The following is a 14,125-nucleotide window of genomic DNA, read 5'->3' as shown; positions in this document are numbered from 1 at the left end:
GCGCGCCCTGCAGTTGGAATCTCCAGCTGAAGCGATGAGAGCCCTCTGGGCTCACCTGGCGGTGGGGCCATCGCAGGTGCGCCTCCTGCAAAGCCTCGAGCTGCACACGCCCCCAGGGGAAAGACGTGACGTCGCTGCACCTGTGGCCAGTCCCTGCGCCTGCGCGTGAGACCTGAGTGGGGCTGTGGCTCTTGAGGTGGGTCAGTGGTGGACGTCGCTTTCGCTTTTGTTCTGACCGCGTAGCCTTGGGGCCCCTTGAGACCTCGGAGAACGCCTTGCTCACTGCTTCCCTCCGACTGCAGCCAGGTGGACCTAGAGATGAGGGCAGAGGATCAGGTAGCGGTCATGGCTCTTCCCTTGTAACTTCATGTTTAAATAATTTCAGACTTACAGAAAAGTCCCCAGAATAGTACAAAGAACTGTGTGTCTGGTACCCGCATTTTCCTTTATTAACATGTTTCTTTCTTTAAAAAATATTTTTGGCGAACCACCTGACAGTAGCAGACTTAGGCCTTCCACATACTTTTGTATGCATTTGGGGCATTCTTTTATTATATAACCATAATACGGTGTTCAAAATCAGAAATTTAACATTGATATAATTCTGTTTTTCAATCTAAAGATTTTATTCATATTCACCAGTTGTCCCAATAATGTCCTTAATAGCAAAAAAAAAAAAATTTTTTTCTCATCTAGCATCCGATTAGGATCATGTATTGCATTTAGCTGTCCTGTCTCTTTAGTCTCCTTTAGTCTGAAACACCTTCTTAATCATCTTTGTCTGTCTTGACCTTGATTTTCTTTTCTTTTTTTTTTTTTTTTTGAGACGGAGTTTCGCTCTTGTTGCTCAGGTTGGAGTGTAATGGCTCATTGCAACTTCCATCTCCTGGATTCAAGCAATTCTGCCTCAGCCTCCGGAGTAGCTAGGACTACAGAGGTGCGACACCACGCCCAGCTAATTTTTTTGTATTTTTAGTAGAGATGGGGTTTCACCATGTTGGTCAGGCTGGTCTCAAATTCCTGATCTCAGGTGATCCACCCACCTTGGCCTCCCAAAGTGCTGGGATTACAGGCGTGAGCCACCGTGCCCAGCCGACCTTGATGTTTTGCCAGTTATTTTGTAGGATGCCTCTCAATCTAGTCCCGTGTTCCCCGACTCCCCTCCGTGTTTTCTCACTAGATTGAGGTCATACATTTTGGGCAGAATATGACAAAAATGATGTTGTGCTCTTCTTAGTGTGAAGTGTCAGGAGGCACAGAAAGTTGAATTGCCTGGTGGTGGTTAACTTTGATCCAGTGTGGTGCTGATAAATGTTTAACAACTCAGTTGGCTCTGGAGGGGGAGATATTGCCCTGTTCTGTGGCATTTGCCATTGCCCCATTCTGTGTTGTAAATATTCCCACCATGGCCAGTTTCTAAATAGGGTCTGTCTTCATGGAACACAAGGTTGGGAAATGTCCCTTTCCTGGGTTGGTAGGAGTGGGCTCTAGCACACCACTGGTTTGATCATGTGGATTAACGTGGTGTCTGCCTGGTTCTCCACTGTGGTCACTTTTTTCTCCCGCTTTTAATTAATAAGTAGTTTCTGAATAGGTACTTTAATATTACACAAATATCCTGTTATTTGTCAGACTTTTAACTATTAATTTCAGTGTCCGTTGATGATCCTTGCTTGAATCCATTAATTTTAATTTGCTAAATAGTGTTTTTCCTAAATAATCACTTAAAAAAAAAAAAAAAAAACACTTATGGCCGGGCATGGTGGCTCATGCCTGTAATCCCACCACTTTGGGAAGCCAAGGTGGATGGATCACCTGAAGTCAAGAGTTCAAGACCAGCCTAGCTAGCATGGTGAAACCTCATCTCTACTAAAAATACCAAAAAAATTAGCTGGGCGTGGTGGTGCGTGCCTGTAGTCCCAGCTACTTGGGGAGGCTGAGGCAGGAGAATCGCTTGAACTCAGGAGGTGGAGGTTGTAATGAGCCAAGATTGTGCCACTGCACTCAGTCTGGGTGACAGAGGGAAACTCCATCTCGAAAACAAACAAAAAACCATTTATTAATAGGCGTTCTAATGAGGAATAGCTTTTCTTTCTTCTCTATTTAATCGTTTATCAGTTTGGATTCTTGCATTCCTATTTTATTCAGTGGCTTATAATCCATCACTGTGATTATTTATTTATATTGTATTTTAAAATAATTGGTTTTTGCTTTATTCTGTAGTTTACATAGGCCAACCTCAAACTCCATACTTGATTTTTCTCTTCTGCCTTTGGTATTCATTCAATATCTATATCAGCAGAGACAGTTTCTCCCAGTAGCACATGTCGTTTGATTCTCATCTAGGTCAAGTAGGCCATTGAAGACCCTGGCCCGTCAGCACTGGTATCTGGACCCTCCCATTTGACTGCACCCATGTCTGCTTACACTGGGGCTCTGCCTTGGTCCTGTCACCCCTGAGGTGTCCTTAAGGCTGGAATGCCAAGTAGGCTCCAGGTGATGTGCTAACTCTGAGTAAATACAAGAGGCTGCTTGGAGCCCAGAGATGAGGGTTATGAGGCAGACTGTGTCTGGGTTCCTTTACAAAGAAAACCATGATTGATTAGAAATACCTGCCCTGGCAATACACATTAGAAGTGTCTGTAAGTGGGGTTTTGGGGGAAGGGGCTCAGAAAGGGACAAGGTGTATGTTCCATTCCTGCCTTAGGTGGTGTTCTGCTACCTAGGCTGTGTTGTCTCACTGCCCACGCCTTAATCCCAGCACTTTGGAAGGTCGAGACGGGCCAGTCACTTGAGGCTAGGAGATCAAGACCAGCCTGATCAACATGGTGAAACCCCGTCTCTACTAAAAATACAAAAATTAGCCAGGTGGGGTATCACATGCCTGTAATCCCAGCTACTCAGGAGGCTGAGGCCGGAGGATAGCTTGAACCTAGGAGGCAGAGGTTGCAGTGAGCCGAGGTCACACCACTGCACTCCAGCCTGGCGACAGAGGGAGACTCCATCTCAAAAAAAAAAGTCATTCAAAGAATAATGGGACATATCAATAGACAACAGGAGCCAGCTTAAAGGGGCTTCCAATAGCAAAATCTGGGACAATTTGATCATTAAATAATCAGGGCAGTCTATCTACCAAACTGTGGGGCGGGGTGGGGGGGGCGGTGCCATGACAGCCTATAAGCAGGTCCAGAAGGGACCCCTTTAGCTGAAAGGCATTGCAGAGCTCAGCGTGATCAAGCAGAAGAAGAAAAGGACAAAGACAAGGCAAAATTCCTGAAAGCCATGGCAATGAGCAAAAAGAACAAGGGGGAGAAGCGACACAGTCTGGACAAGTGGACCCCAGCCCAGATGGCCTTAGAAAGATGCAAGAGAAGTGTCAAATGGAAACGATCCTGAAGAAAGCATCCGAAATCTACAAGCAGAGAATGGAGGACTTCACATCCTAGGGGTCTTTTCCTCATTGTGTTTTATAGCTGCGTAGTCCTCCACTGTAGGGGTGTAGCATAGTTTAAGTACTCTCCTAGATGTGAGTGAGCATGTAGGCTGGAGACATTACAGCAAACAGTGTCCCAAGGAATAACCTTGTGCACATGTGTTTTCATCTCTTCTTCTTTTTTTGAGACAGAGTCTCACTCTGTCGCCAGGCTGGAGGGCAGTGGCGCGATCTCAGCTCACTGCAATCTCCACCTCCTAGGTTCAAGGGATTCTCCTGCCTCAGCCTCCCAAGTAATTGAAACTACAGGCACATGCCACCATGCCTAGCTAATTTTTGTATTTTTAGTAGAGACAGGGTTTCACCATGTTGGTCAGGATAGTCTGAATCTCTTGACCTCATGATCCACCTGCCTCAGCCTCCCAAAGTGCTGGGATTACAGGCATGAGTCACCACGCCCGGCCGTGTTTTCATATTATTGAAGGTAAATTCCCAGCAGTGGAATTGCTGGGTCAAAGGAAAATTAAAGTTTAGTTTTGTTAGACATTGCCAGATTTCCCTACAAGGGTTTCATGTATTGGCATTCCCACCAGCAGTCTATGGAAGTGTCTCTTTCTCCACAGCCTGCCCAACGGAACGTGTTGTCAGACTTTAGAAGTTTTCACCAATCTGATGTGTGAGAAATGGTACCTTACAGCAATTTTGATGAGCATTTCTTGTATTATGACTGAAATTGAACATATTTTCATATGTATGATGGTCATTTTGCATATTCAAAAACTTACTTGCTAGGTTTCATAATTTTAAAGTTGTGAAGAGATTGGGGGAGGATTAGAAGATATGCTTAGAGTCATCAAAGGATTCTGAGTCAAGTGATCATGTAGGGAAGGTTCCAGAAATAGAAATTTTAATTTTAACACGGGGAGATGTGTCAGAGACAAATGTGAGCTATTCTGTAAAATGCAGCCTAATTTTCTTTTTGAAACCTAGAGTGTAAGGGCAGTATTTTGTTCCCTTGTATTCCTCATTCAGTTCTTCCTGCAACTATTCTGCCATTTCACACTGTTCTCATCTTGTCTTTCATATTTATTTCAGAGAGAGTCTCACTCTGTTGCCCAGGCTGGAGTGCAGTGGCATGGTCTCGGCTCACTGCAGCCTCCGCCTCTCAGGCTCATGTGATTCTCCTGCCTCAGCCTCCCAAGTAGCTGAGATTACAGGCACCTGCCACCATGCTAAGTTCATCTTGTCTATTTTAGACCAGTTTGATGCCTCACTGAAGGTCCCATTATCTTTTATATATTTGCTGGTTTAGCTGGTGTGGCAGGCAGAATAATATCGCCTCTTCACCACTCCCAGAAATGTCCACATCCTAATTTCCAGAACCTGGGAGTGTGTTATATTACATGGCAAAGGGAAATTAAGGTTGCAGATGGAATTAAGGTTGCTAATAATCAACTGACCTTGAGTTGAGAGATTGTCCTGGACTATCTGGGTGGGGCCAATGTAATTACAACGGATTTTACAAGAAGGTGGAAGGTAGGAGAATCAAGTCAGGTTGAGAGATTTGGAGATGTTACGCTGCTGACTTTGAAAATGAAGGAAGGAACCATGTGCCAAGGAGTGAAGGTGGCCTCTACAAACTGGAAAAGGAAATAGATTCTCCCCCAGAGCCTCCAGAAGAAACACAGACCTGCTGACACCTTGATCGTAGCCTAGTGAGACCCGTTTTGGACTTCTGTCTTTCAGAGTGGTAACATGAAAAGTATGTGTTGTTTTAAGCCACTTAGGTTGTGGTAACACATTAGAGCAGCAATAGGAAACTAATACAAGTGACAGGTGCCCAACATTTTTCTGTGTAGTCAGTCTGTCCCACAGGATAGGAAAGGGTGGATGAGTCACAGATCCAATGAACTCCCACAAAAAGAAGTCTGCAGGAATAACCAGGACTAGGGAAGGAATACTGGGGAAGTAGAAGTGGAGCAGCTGTAGAGGGGTGAAAGACCCATGACAGAATGGTGTCCAGAAGCTGCAGGAATAGAACATCTTAAGAAGGAACACGAGAATCAAATATTACACAGATAAGACATAGGATGAAGCCTTTGTTTTTATTTATTTATTATTTATTTATTTATTTATTTATTTATTTATTTATTTATTTATTTTGAGACAGAGTCTTGCTCTGTCACCCAGGCTGAAGTGCAGTGGTGCAATCTCGACTCATTGCAACCTCCGCCTCCTGGGTTCAAGGGATTCTCCTGCCTCAGCCTCCTGAGTAGCTGGGACTGCAGGTGCACGCCACCATGCCCAGCTAATTTTTGTATTTTCAGTAGAGATGGAATTTCACCATGTTGGCCAGGTTGGTCTCAAACTCCATACCTCACGTGATCCACCTGCCTTGGCTTCCCAAAGTGCTGGGATTACCGGCATGAGCCACCGCACCCAGCCGGATTTAACATTTTTAAAGATTTGACAGTGAAGAGAGGATGAGAAGGCAGTAACTTGAGGAGAAGGTAAAACTAAGTTTTTTGTGGTGTGTTACTTTGTTTTTTGGGTGTTTCCCCCCCACTCTTTTTGAGACAGGGTATTACTCTGTCTTCCAGGCTGGAGTTCAGTGTTGTGATCATGGCTCATTGCAGCCTCAACCTCCCAGGCTCAAGCAATCCTCCCACCTCAGCCTCCCAAGTAGCTGGGATTACAGGCACACGCCACCACACCCTGCAAATTTTTGTATTTTTTGTAGAGATGTGATTTTGCCATGTTGCCCAGGCTGGTCTTGAACTCCCAACCTCAAGTGACTTGCCCTCCTTGGCTTCCCAAAGTGCTGGGATTGATTACAGATGTGAGTGAACCACCGTGCCTGGCCTGGTGTATTGTTTTGTTTTGATTTTACTGGAGGAAGGTGTGGATTTTAGGATATTTGAGCACAGGGGAAGGAATTCCTGGAGAGGGGAACAGTGAAGATACAAAACGAGTGTGACTCAGCAAAAGACAGGCCTGGGAGAGAGGAATCAAGAGCCCAGGGGTATTGTTGCAGAGCCTGGGAAGAGACCTCATCCTTAGGTCAGGAGAGGGGATCTGTGAGGTTCTTACATTTCCAGTCTCAGTGGTTCATTTTTTTGTTCTATGAAATGAGATGTGAAGTCATCTGTTGAGAGGGAGGAGTATGGACATGAGTAGGGTGACTTGAGAGGGTCAAGGTTTGGCTTTTGTGGCAGTTGAAGGTAAATTACAAGATGCCTGGGATTATTTGTACATTTAACAAAGATTGATTGAGTGCTGCAGATATGTTATATAAAACAAGTATGTTGCCATCAACACACTTAGAGTTAAGAGAGGCAAATGAGTAAACCAACATTAGAGCCCCCTGGAAGGGCGAGAGGATAGAGGTATGGGCCTACAGGAGTATATCTAGAGCACTTAATAAACTGCAGAATTAAGAAAGGCATTTTTGGAGAAGACTATGGATGTTTTTGAGAACTAGTAAATTTCAGATGAAGGGAGGGTATGGGTACTCCAGGCAGAGGGCATAACTGTTGTGGAAATGCACAGAGGCAAACAGCACAAATGGTATTATGTATAGAACGAGGCATGAGGGAGGCGTGTGGAGAATAGAGCTTGAGGACCAACAGGGCCAGATCACAAGATACTTGCATTTTATTTGATTTTGTATTTGAAACTGCATCTTGATCGGGCGTGGTGGCTCATGTCTGTAATCCCAGCACTTTGGGAGGCAAGGTGGGCGATCACCTGAGGTCAGGAGTTTGAGACCAGCCTGGCCAACATGGTGAAACCCCGTCTCTACTAAAAATACAAAAATTAGCTGGGTGTGCTGGTGGGTGCCTGTAATCCCAGCTACTTGGGAGGCTGAGGCAAGAGAATCACTTGAACCTGGGAGGTGGAGGTTGCAGTGAGCCAAGATCATGCCATTGCACTCCAGGCTGGGCAACAAGAGTGAAACTCCACCTCAAAAAAAAAAAAAAAAAAAAAAAGAAATAAATAAATTACATTTGGTTCTGTCTAGGATGGAGTGCTGTAGCACCATCAGGGCTCACTGCAGCCTCAACTTTCTGGGCTCAATTGATCCACCCACCTCAGCCTCCTGAGTGGCTGGGACCATAGGTGTGCACCACATGCCCAGCTAATTTTTTATTGGTAGAGATGAGGTCTCACCATGTTGCCCAGGCTGGCCTCTAACTTCCGAACTCAAGCAATCCTCCTGCCTTGGCCTCCCAAAGTGCTGGGATTACAGGCATGAGCCACTACACCCAGCCGAGCCTCGCATTTTAAATTAAATATTTTGAAAATTAATCTGAAAGCTATGAGAAGCCATGAAAGGATTTCAAGCAGGAAGTGATTTTTTATTTAGGTTCTGGTAGCAGCATAAAAAATAGATTGGAAGAGGTCAGACTGGAGGCCAGTTAAGCCAAGTAAAGAGCGCTGTGTGCAGAAGCAATGGAGGAAGAAAGGAAGAGACCACATCTGACTGGTGGGCAGTAAGTGAGAGGGAGAGAGCTAGGATGGTGTCCTGGTTTCCGGTTTGAGTTCCAGTAACAAAAATGGTTTTGCCACTCACTAAGTTAAAAAATATAGAACAAGAAGCAGATTTGGGGTAAAAGGCCCTGCTTGCTCAGAAATTGGCTGATTTGTATGGCAATAGAACAAGGGAGCATGGGCCGGGCGTGGTGGCTCACGCCTGTAATCCCAGGACTTTGGGAGGCTGAGGTGGGCAGATTGCTTGAGCTCAGGAGTTCCAGACCAGCCTGGGCAACGTGGCGAAACCCATCTCTACCAAAAATACAAAAAAATTAGCCTGGCGTGGGGGCACGCATCTGTGGTTCCAGGAGGCTGAGGTGGGAGGATCACTTGAGCCTGGAGGGTGGTAGTTGCAGTGAACCGAGATTGCACCACTGCTCTCCAGTCTGAGTGACAGAGTGAGACTATGTCTCAAAAAAGAAAAACAAGGGAGCATGAATAGGAGAGTGATAATGAATTGATTTGCTCTGTAGTTCAGCCTGGTGGGAGAAGGGAATCAGTGCGAGTTGATAGCCAGAGACAGACCAGGTAGAGTGGAGGCACTGGAAGTCTCTAAGTTGAGGATCGGGTTTAGTGGAGGTGTAAAAGGCTAGGAGACTGGGTTTAGAGAATGGGACTTTTGAGTTTAAAATTTTGTATGTGGTGCTTTGGAAGTGATAACAAGATGCTTCGACAAGCGTTTGTTTTATCTGTTTCCTCCTGAAATGGTTCGTTCATTTGTAGGAGCATTTTTCTAGGGAGAGGACCTACACCTTTCATCAGATTCTCAAGGTTGTCGATGACCACACCGCCCCTCCCTGCATAAGAGTTAAGAATTGGCATTAGAACGCACCATTTTTACCTAATTCTCACATTTTTAGGCATACCTGCCGTCCAAATGTTGTGTGAACGTAAGGTCAATGTTTATAGAATTTTACTCAGGAGCCCAGAATATGAAAGGAAAAAAATAAAACACAATGGCAAAAATGTGGACTGACAGGTTAACAATGTATTAATAGTTCACTTTCTCCACTGTTTCCTCCCATTTAAAAAGTTGGGGCAGGCTAAGTGCAGTGGCTCATGGTTATAATCTCAGCACTTTGGGAGATCGAGGCGGGGGAATCACTTGAGCCCAGGAGTTTGAGACCAGCCTGGGTAACATAAGGAGACCCCATCTCTACAAAAAATGAAAAAATTCAGCTGTGCATGGTGGTTCAGCACTTTGGGAAGCTGAAACGGGAGGATTGCTTGAGGGCCAGGAGTTCAAGGCCAGTCGGGGCAATACAGTGAGACCTCATCTCTGTTTTTTTGTGAATAAATATAAATAAATTAGCCAGGCATGGTGGCACAGCTACTTGTGGTCCCAGCTACTTGGGAGGCTGAGGTGGGAGGATCACTTGAGCCTGGGAGGTTGAGGCTGCAGTGAGCTGTGATCATACCACTGCACTCCAGCTTGGGTGACAGAGTTAGACTCCATCTCCAAAAAAAAAAAAAAAAAAAGGAAGAAAAGAAAAATTGGGGCAGATGGGATTGTATGCATTGGCAAGCTACTTGGTAAACAACATCATTTATATTTATAGATATAGATGTACATCTGTTTATTTTAATATTGTAACCTTTTTCTATCTTTCTTTTTTTTTTTTTTTTTTTTGAGATGGGGTCTCACTTTGCCCCCAGGCTGGAGTGCAGTGGCGTAATCACAGCTCACTGCAGCCTTGACCTCCTGGGCTCAAGCAGGCCTCCCACCTCAGCCTCCTGAGTAGCGAGACTACAGACATGTGCCACTAGACCCAGCTAATTTTTGAAAACAATTTTTTTGTAGAGATGAGGTCTCACTGTGTTGCTCAGTTGGGTCTTAATCACCTGGGCTCGTGTGATCTTCTCACCTTGGCGTCCCATACTGCTGGGTTTTCAGATGTGAGCCATTAAACCTGGCCAAGCCTTTGTTTTTCTAGTAAGGATTTTAGATTTATTTCTAAACTTCAGTGGACAATAAGATCAAAGAAGCTCTTCCTCTGGGATTAGATTTAGTAATCTGTTCCCATAACCTGATAGGCAAGATAGAATGAATCAGATGGTGCTTCTTTTATGGTTCTAATACTACCTGTTTGGCTTGACAGATAAGATGGGAGCCAAGATTAGAGAGATTTAGAAAACCATGTTTATATCCACAAGCAGTCTGTCTGGAACTTATTTGTAGCAATTGAAGCAAGTGCTTCTCATGAGGGGGCTGAACTTTTTGTTAGGTGCAAAAATAGAATTTTGCCAACTATTTTTTTTTTATGACAGAAGTCTTTAAAATATACCAGATCTTCAGAAAACATTATAATGTATAATAATCCAGATGGGTTGGTTTGAGTGCAGTAGTATTTACAGTGAACTGATCACAGCCAGTTACAGATTTTTGTTCCTTCTCCACTCCCACTGCTTCACTTGACTAACCTAAAAAAAAAAAAAAAAAAAAAAATCCAGATGATTGGAATTTCAAGGCTACATTTATAGAAGTAAAATATCTTTTCTGACAGAAAAATAAATATTCTGCTCCTCTTACAAATGCTTAAGGAAGCAGGCCTTGACCAGAGTGAGAGACCATGTGGAGAAGTTCCAGTGCTCAACACTGGCAGTTTTGTGGTTTACAAAGCACCTTTTGTGTTTATCTCATTTCATCCTCATAAGAATCCTGGGAGATGTAGGAGGTGGTGTCCTCTTTTACTAAGTGAATAATGATATTAGTGAGATGCAATGATGAGATCTGGATTCAAATGTTCTGACTTCAAACCCCATGGTTTTCCACTGTACCACAAAGCTGGCAAAAGTGTCGAGACAGCTCTGACAGCCCTAAATACAGAGATGAGCAGCTTAAATTGGATTTTATCATTAGTAGGTACTTTCATAATTTTGAGTTGTGGGGATAGCCAAATTAAACTGTTATTTAAGGCCAGGCGTAGTGGTTCATGCCTCTAATCCCAGCACTTTGGGAGGCTGAGGTGGGCGGATCACTTGAGGTCAGGTTTTGGAGACCAGCCTGGCCAATGTGGCAAAACCCCATCTTTACCAAAAACAAAAATTAGCTGGGTGTGGTGGCAGGTGCCTGTAATCCCAGATACCCAAGAGGCTGAGGCAGGAGATTTGCTTCAACTTGGGAGGCGGAGGTTGCAGTGAGCCAAGATCGCACCACTGCACTCCACCGTGGGTGACAGAGTAGACTCCGTCTCAAAATAAATAAATAAAAATAAACTGTTACTGAAGAAAGATTGTCCTTATTCTGGAAATGGTGAGTAGGAAGACAGGAGGAGTGAAGGTGTGGAGGTGTGGAGACCAATGTGTAGCATTGTTAGGTATTAGACACTATGCTTTAGATCAGATATTGGTGCTTATCCAGGAAGCCACTTCTTTGTACCCAGGGAAAATTGCTTGCTAGGCTTCTCTTTCTGCCATGCTATGTTAGTGGGGTGAATTGGACAAAGAAGGGCAAGGAAGACTGAGTCAGCTGCAAAAGGGGTGTTTTTCTACTATTTTATCTAGACTTAGTGTCTTCCCTACTTTCCTATCATATCCTTTGAGTAACTAGGCAATAACTGGCAAGTTCTCACACAACTGGTTTGTCATTCCAGCCATCCCTGGTCAACTTATACAAATAGTTATCCAGGCACTAGTTCTCAAACTAAGGTGATGGTGATAGCTGTGGAAATGGAGTGGAAGGGACAAATGAGAGGTATATAGAAGTGATGGTTGTAGTGGGCCATCTGGAGCGGCTGCTACAAGGATGCCAGCTACAGTAGGGGAGGCATGGCCAGGGCTGCACACTCTGCAGAGCCCACAGGGGCTGGGAACAGGCAAGAGCCCTGTGCCCTGCTGAATTGGTGAGGCAGGAGCCCTGCGCTTCTGGGAACAGCTGCAGCCGGCCAGCCACAGCTCTGGACCTGGGCATCCCTGTTCTCTTGGAGGTCTGGGAAGCCCCCTCCCCCCACAGGCTTGGAAGTGCCTGCTTCTTGGCCTCTACCCACTCCCAGTACTCGCTCTGGTGTGGAACAAAGTTGTAGCCGAGCCCCAGCACTGTCACAACCCAGCAGGGGGTGCATGCACTCAGGGCGGCACTGACACGCCAGCCTCCTGCCAGCCCTCTGCCACCTGGACCCCTTCCAGACTTTGGACACTGAGGAGTTTGGGGGCGGGATGGGGGTGCTGAAGGAAGCTTGGAAGGGTCCTGCAGGCACCCCTCGGCACAGACAGCCTGGGCGTTGTGGAGGGCATATTGATGGCGGAGGGAGGCAGATCAGTTTCCTAGGCTGGAAGGGGTGGGTACCCAGTGAAACCCCATCTTCAAGCCAGGGACAGCCAGAAGGCTGGGAGCCAGGCTGCCAGTTCCAGGTAGAATCTGCAACTCAGAGTGAGAACTTCATTGATAACTGTTTGGCCAATCAGATAATGCTTTTACCAGGCCCATGCATGGCTGCCTATGGACCCATCAGCATGCACTTCCTCCATTCTGAGCACATGAAAACCCCAGGCTCAGCCAGACTCCCGCACTCAGTGAGACAACCTGCCTGCAGATAGCAGCTACCTACTCTGGGTCTCCTCTGTGCTGAGGGCTGCACACTTGATGGGATGTCCTGCCTGTGGAAAGGAGCTACCCACTTCGGGTCTCCTGAGAGCTGTTCTGTGGCTCAGGGAAGCTCCCTTCTGCCTTCTTCACCCTCCAGCTGTCCATGTACCTCATTCTTCCTGGACGCAGGACAAGAACTTGGGACCCACCGAATGGTGGGACTGAAAGAGCTATAACACAAATGGACTGAACACACACCACCCTTCTGCCACCCTTCCTGCTTGCCACGTTGCGGGCAATGAGAAGGAGAGAAAAGCTGTGGCCCTTCTGGGAGTCCAGACCTAAGGGCTCCCCAAGCCAGGGCTGTGACATGCTGTAACACCACTTCGAGGCTTCAGGGTCAATGGTGCCTCCAAGTTTTTCTGATGTCACCACATTCCCCTCGTGCAGATGCCAATGCCCAAGCTGGAGGCAGGTCATGGCATGCCTGGCCCAGCTGTGGGCTGAGTACAGATCCCACAGAAAGTTGCAGGACCTGGGCCAGAACACAAGCCAAGTGCAGCCCTGCTGGGCTGAGGGGCTCAGGTATCTCCTGCAGCAAGCCCAGGGCAGAGTAAGGCCCTGGGCAGGGGCATCACTAGCCATGGAGGTCTCCGACTAGCAAAGCAGCACCAAAAAAATCCTTGTCAGAAGAAAAGGCAGTATTTACGATGATTTAATCAGTAAATACTTTTTGGGCACCTGCTGTATAATAAGCGATGTGTCTGACATGTAGAAGAAACAAAGAAGAGATTGGTGATGTGAAATCACACCCCTGGGTGTTAGTGATAAAGAGATTTCTCAAAGAGGAAGTTTCTTGAAATAGACAGAGAATGCTTTGTAGAAGGGCCATCACTTTATCTGATCCTTAAATAATACAGAAATAATCATAGATAGTAGAGAAGTTAGAAAGTGTTGTTTATTTAGGGAAGGATACAGTGTATTCTGGTTTTGCTGTGTTAAATTCTAAATATCAAAGGATTGGCAAAAGTATGAGGTTTAGGAATCTTCACAGGTGGTTTTTCATGACCTAAGAGTGGAAGAAAGGGTCAAGGGATTGAACATAGAATAATACAGAACAGATGAGTCTCAGAAGACCATCACAGTGAAATGGTGGAGGAGGGAAGAGACAAATACGGAGGTCTTGGACTCAGAAGACGATCTTGGGAAGCAATACAGTGTAGTAGGGAGGCCTGGGCTTCTGAGTCGGGCAAGCTGCACGGGAACACTGGTGTGGCCACTCACTGCATGGCCTTGGACAAGAAATACAACCTCTGAAAATCTGTTTTCTCATTTGTCAGATGGGGATAATTATCCCTGTCTTGCAGAGTTGTAAGTACTATGTGAAATAATTGTTTAAAAAGTTAGTGCCAGCTGGGTGTTATAGCTCACGCCTGTAATCACAACACTTTGAGAGGCTGAGACAGGAGAATTGCTTGAGCCCAGGAGTTTGAGACCAGCCTGGGCAATATAGCAAGATCCTATCTCTATAAATAAATAGTGCCTTGCAGAAAGAAGATACTTAAGAAATGGAAATTATTAGATATTTGGGACATGGAATAAAAGGATTATTCCAAAGAGAAGATTGACATCAG

The 14,125-nt window shown here is 45.6% G+C and overlaps 1 long non-coding RNA gene across 1 annotated transcript in view; it reads left to right on the top strand.

Annotated features, from left to right (window-relative positions):
- Window positions 1-167: 167 nt before the first annotated feature.
- LOC123567514 (uncharacterized) overlaps window positions 168-14,125 on the top strand; it is a 92,695-nt gene continuing 78,737 nt past the window's right edge. Inside the window, exon 1 of the long non-coding RNA XR_006690483.3 lies at window positions 168-336. This is a non-coding gene — a long non-coding RNA (uncharacterized lncRNA). The remainder of the gene's footprint in view (window positions 337-14,125) is intronic.

This window comes from Macaca fascicularis, chromosome 11 (assembly GCF_037993035.2).
Source record: "Macaca fascicularis isolate 582-1 chromosome 11, T2T-MFA8v1.1".
NCBI classification, from domain to species: domain Eukaryota; kingdom Metazoa; phylum Chordata; class Mammalia; order Primates; family Cercopithecidae; genus Macaca; species Macaca fascicularis.
This window is presented reverse-complemented; position numbering and strand designations above follow the sequence as displayed.